We start from the raw sequence: 6,000 nt of genomic DNA on the forward strand, positions 1-6,000 counted from the left end.
ACTCCAAATTTACAACCTTTGCTTTGAGTGCTTTTAAGCTTTTTAGTGTCTAATCGACACTTCTATTTTTTCTTTATTCTTTGTGGTTTTCACCTCACTTTGAGGTTTCCCACTTTGTGTTACAAAAAAAAAGATTTTAGAGGGTTTAGGGAGAGCTTGAGGGCTTCTTCTTCTTCTTCATTTCACAACTTCAGAGATTTTAGAGGGTTTAGGGAGGGCTTGTGGGCTGCTTTTTCTTATTCATTTCACAATTTTGGGGATTCTAGAGGGTTTAGGGAGAGCTTGTGGGCTTCTTCTTCTTCTTCTTACTACTTGGGTTGCTTTAGGGTTGTTGATGATGGAAGAGATGAATGAAAGAGTTGGAGACGTTGTCGTGAAGTAGGAAGGCTTCTTGGCATCACCCGCCTTTTTTGTGTATCAAATCGACTTTACCCACCTTTGTGTGAATATTGGATGGCTTTATCATTATATAATGGGATGGAATGAGCGAGCGAGTGTGTGGATGAGTCACATGAAGATCTTCCATAATAGAATACATGGGAAAAAAATGCATACAATGATAATAAAGCTCTCAACTACATAGTTATGTGACATTGTGATTCGTGATGACCCCCCTTTACATAGTTATGTGACATCGTGATTTGTGATGACCCCCGCTTGAAAATATCTTTGAAACTTTTACTTAATGTTTACATATGGCAAGCAAACATGTGGTTTTTTGCTTCGTCGCTTTTCTGTCCTAGAAGTGCGAGTTTTGATTGTCTCTTTTTGGATCGAGAAATCGAGGCATCCTCCTTATCGGAGAAAAAGAGGTGGGGATGAACGAACTTGTGTCCACATAAAAAGGCATCAGTGCACTCAATCAATGATTGTGCACCCAACACTCATATTATTATAGAGAGAAAGACTTGACCAATCTACATTCTGCGCAAAACAATGTGTATCTACTTCCGAGCATTTCTTTCATTCACCTTTTTGTGATATTTATGATGGACTCATTGGCAAAATGAAATCAGAGCATGTACTTAATATAACGTAATTGCGAACTCGAGTGAGTAAAACTTGTAATTCGTGGTAAGATAAAACTGCTCTTACAATAACCACATTTGGTCAAAACCTTTTTATGAAAAGAAAATACTTTTTGGGTGGAGTGAAACCTTGTCGTAGTTTGAAAGTCCATGAAACATTAATTACATGAATCTAAATTGAAGGTCCATTCCAATATTTTATGTTGAGCTTGAATTGTATCCAATGAGGTTTGTCACATGATGCGAAAAATGCGGAATCTTGGAAATTTGCTCCAACCTTGTACACTGGACAACTAAGGTGTGCTTTTCCGAATTCCAAAGTGAAATCTTAATGGTATAGTCTATAGAACAAGGGCACTCAATTAATTGGTAAGGTGGTTCAACAAAGACCATGAGAGAGTTGTTTCTAACAATGCTCCCATTTTTGCAAGTCACACAAGACATAAATAAGCACAAGTTAAAAACATGTGTGATTCTTTCACGAAAGAATTTCTTGGGTCAGCAACCCTAGTTACTCATTGCTTGTTGAGGATTAGTAGTATTCAACTATTTTGTGCATTTTCCATGAAATTTTACCTTCGAAATCCATTGTATTTCTCATTGTCTTCCACTTTGTCAATGTTACTGTACAAATTTTCAAAAATTTCATTGTTTTCCAAATCCATTGTATTTATATGACCTTCCAAATGTTTCGCATTTCTTAATTATCTTCTGTATTGACAATTTTCACCTAGTCTTACCTGAGCCCAAATATGCTTATAATCTTGAAAGCTTCCAAGTTACCCATATTGAAAGCTTTACACTTAAAACTAGTTAAAAATGTACATGCAAATCAAAATAGTACGTGGCCTTAAAAATGTATATACAAATCCAAATAGTACGTTGTCTTCTCATATGTCAAATGTGGGTCCCTACATTTAGATGTGTTTTGAAGGTTTAATAAGTGAACGTGGATGACTTGAATAGGATTCAATCATTATGATTCAATCAAGTAGGCACAAGTATAGCCTTATGTCCAATCAACAAAAAACTTGCAAACACTTGCAAGCTCGACATAAGAGTGGTGAATGAGGATTCAACAAGTGAATCTAATTGTTCTTTTAGAAAGTGTAAGGGAAAATGAGTAAATATTGGATTACATCACCATGGAAAAAGATGTATTGTCAAATATTTATATTAAGTGGTATGGCCCAAATAATCCCAACATTGTGTGTGAAAATGTTGGTAAGGGTATTTGTTCTCTCTCTCCATAGAAGCACCTCATATATTGAAACAACATGACAAATACAACTAACCCAACCCATATGAGACATAATGTGGGTATCAATCACCAACTTACATGGTCATATGCCTTGAAGTTCTCAATATCACGTTATGTGGTCAACATTTCTTGCTTCAATAATTAATTCCTTAGCGTGGATACACAGACGTTATACATCCCACCCATCAATGGGATTGGCCTCCTCTGTCCAAGAGAGACAATTTGATAGAAACTTAATGACACCAAGTTTCAATAGCTAAATTCTAGACTTCTTAAGGAGACCAAATTTCTATGCCCAACAACAAAGGCCTTTAACTTTGTAATTCCATACCAATATGGTCTTTTACCACCTTCCTTTATTTATATCTTCTTCCAAAGTTATAATGTTCACTATCTCATCTCATCATTAATCAAGCACTCCTAAGCCAAAAGTTTCGTGAAATGTTTAATATACTTATCCATAATATATGGGGATTTGTACTCAAATTACCATTTTGTTTTCAAGAAAACATATTCTTCCATTAATTTTAAAAAGCATATCAGCTACAAAATACAAAATAGATGGAAAGGAAGTGACTATCCTTCCCTAGCCCGTCTTGTGTAAGACAATGGCTAACCATGAATCCTTCGTTTGATAGACTTGATTGAGCACTTCCTCCAAAGCTAAGACATACCATGAATTTGCATATGCTCAAAGCAAATCAATCTTCCTCATCATGTTTGTATTCCACATATCCAAATACCACATTTGGGTCATCTAATCCTTGAACAACTACATGCATCCAATATACCACCACATTTACCATGACCAAGCATCCTCTATTTTCCACATTCAACATAAAACTCAAGGAAAGCATTATGGTATAGAGGTCATTTTGTATGCCTCGATCTATGATTTTAGCATGTATGAGCATGCCTTCATGTACAACCATGTGATTGGCACCCACCTTAAGGGATCTCAACCCATCGAATAGTTTATATGCATTCAATAAACTTCCACATCTTCCACATGTTGCATGCATATCAGTAGTGCTTCCAATGAGCATATCCACATCGATACCTAACTGAGTGATGGCAACATGGAGTTCTTTTCCTTCTTTTAAATCAAATGTGTTTGAACATGAAAACCACATCTTGAATACAAGATTTGAAGAACAATGACTCCATCCATCTCATAAGAAGAAATGGAATTCTGCATACTTATCAATTAGCATATTAGTGATTACAAGATCATGTTCCGAACCCTGTTTTCAAATACAAATGTGCACTTCTTATCCATTTTCTATTGCTCAAAAACTTCCACATGTTTTCAAGACACAAACAATGCGATGACATTCAGAGATATACCTTCCGAATGCATACATAACTGCCATATAAAAGCATCCTCCTCCCCCACCTGTTTTCAATCTATCTTGAAATCAGTGTAGTCTTTAGTGTCTCCGCAAGAAAGGCACATTTCATATACATATTCAACAAGACAATTCCAATCACATTATTTTCAAGTAATCCTTTCTTTTTTATCACCACATCCATTCCTTGGCCTTTTCTAACAACACGTGCATGTTCACCTCTTTTCAAGATACAAATCAGAGCTAAAGTATTGAGAAAGATACCCTAATCTTGCATAAACTGAACATAATTCTATGCTTCTTTATTTTTAAGAATTAGGCAATTAACTACGGGTTAATTAGTACCTAATTATGTGATTAAGCAGCAGAAGATTATGTGATGTGTGTGTATGTATGTGAGAGTGTGAGAGGAAGAACACTTATGAACGACGAGACAAGATAAGGGATGATTAACTATATTAAAAAGCATCATCAAATACAAAAATACCCACAACGAGGTATATATATATCTCATGTGCAAAGGTGCACATGTGTGAGTAGAATATAGGTACAAATGTGTAAGTCTTATATTAAATGAACATGGGAGTGGAGGATCTACAATGTATCCCACTCAAGTACAAAATCCTATTTAAGGCTTTAAGGTCAACACACTAACTAGATTTTATCTAGGTAACTACTAAGTTACGTGTGTTGACTAAATGAATAAACTAATTTAAGCTTGATATCTCAACATTTATCTTGGTCATTCTCTACATATCCTATAATGAGTGAGGTCCAAAGTACCACATTTGAAAGCCATGTGTAAAAATATTATCATTTTCAGCTTTTAATGAGCTCATCCATTCCGACGAAACAGAAAAATTTGTTCCCTTTCTATATATCTCCCATGTTGCCACATGCTTTCAACAAACTAGAAAATAAGTCTCAAAGGTCTTTCTTCTTGGCCCAAGCCTTGAGATTGCACAGAATCTCCGTTATTTCTTTCTTTTCAATTGCTCATAGACTATCATTGACTGACATAACTCCCAAGACAATACCAAGAACAATTATACATAGCCACATGCCTCATATCAGTGGAGGAATTACCCAAAGAGGTGGCTGATACTTCCAATGTATACAACAATTAACCATGTAAAATACATTCATCCTTTCCCATCTCTTCTTAAAAACCTCTTTCTTTTGAAAGACTACATCTGGATCACCCTTGATAGCGTCATATTCTCCTTTTAGTGTATGCACCAAGGTCAACAAAATCTCCTTCACTACATCCACAATATTTTATTGAATTTGCTGAAATATCCTTTGACATCTACTAGCCCACAAAACCCATAATGTTATGGAACTAATAGTCTCCCAAACCACCCCATTCTGTACTGAATTAATAGGCATACACGACGACACTTCCTCAACATATCGACCTCTTGTATGTAATGCAAAGATAACCTTTTCTTGTTCAAGTTTTCCACATAAAAGATGTTGTGTCTCTGTACTTGTCTTTTTTGCCTTCTCATTTTCTACCTGTGTATTGTCTGCCTTGATTCTTTGCACCTGTAAAGAATCAAGAGTGATTCTGTGTAGCGGAAGGACTGTGTGTGTGAGTGTGTGTGCACAATAGAGAATGAGAGAGAGAGAGAGAGAGAGAGCTCTAATCAAGAAACTGTATATTATATCCAACAGTAACTAAGTTACAAAAGGTTGGTTTAAATACCAACTAGTCTAGGGCAAATGCCCTTTTTACTAATTACAAAAATGTCCTAGTAAGTTGTCCACCGACTAGTGTGAACACTATTCCTATGGGAAGTTGAGTTCGATTCTCAACATGCCCCTTCGAACACAACTTTCGGATGTCAAAAGGTTGTTTTGGTTCGGTTTTCAAAATACTTCGATTTGGTTGAATCGGCTTCAATTTCAGTTTTCGACATGGCTTACGATTTTGATTGTTCGATTCTCCTTGTTCGGCTATTCGATTGTTTGTTCGTACATCGACTCCTCTGGTCGGCTTCAATCGATTGATCGGTTACTATTTGGCATCGGCTGGTACTTAGCTGGTATCGTGTCATGTGATGTACTCCCCCTCAAGCTTGGCAATGTAGAGACCGTGAGACCAGGGTCTGATGCAAATTGGCCGAGCTTGTCGATACCCAAGGCTTTTGTGAAGATGTCGGCCACATGACGATTCGTGTTGATGTGGTATAGGTCAACATCTCCGGCTTGTACACGCTCACGAATGAAGTGATAGCGTACTTCGATGTGTTTAGTCCGCGCATGGAACACAAGGTTCCGAGCCAGGTAGATATTGCTCATGTTGTCGTAGTATAGGTGAATTGGATCCTTGATGGGTGCACCCAGATCCTTCAGGATA

The sequence above is a fragment of the Azolla caroliniana genome, unplaced genomic scaffold (assembly GCF_043228905.1).
Source record: "Azolla caroliniana isolate FFs.n. ecotype wild unplaced genomic scaffold, voAzoCaro1.0.p SCAF_12, whole genome shotgun sequence".
In the NCBI taxonomy this organism is placed as follows: Eukaryota; Viridiplantae; Streptophyta; class Polypodiopsida; order Salviniales; family Salviniaceae; genus Azolla; species Azolla caroliniana.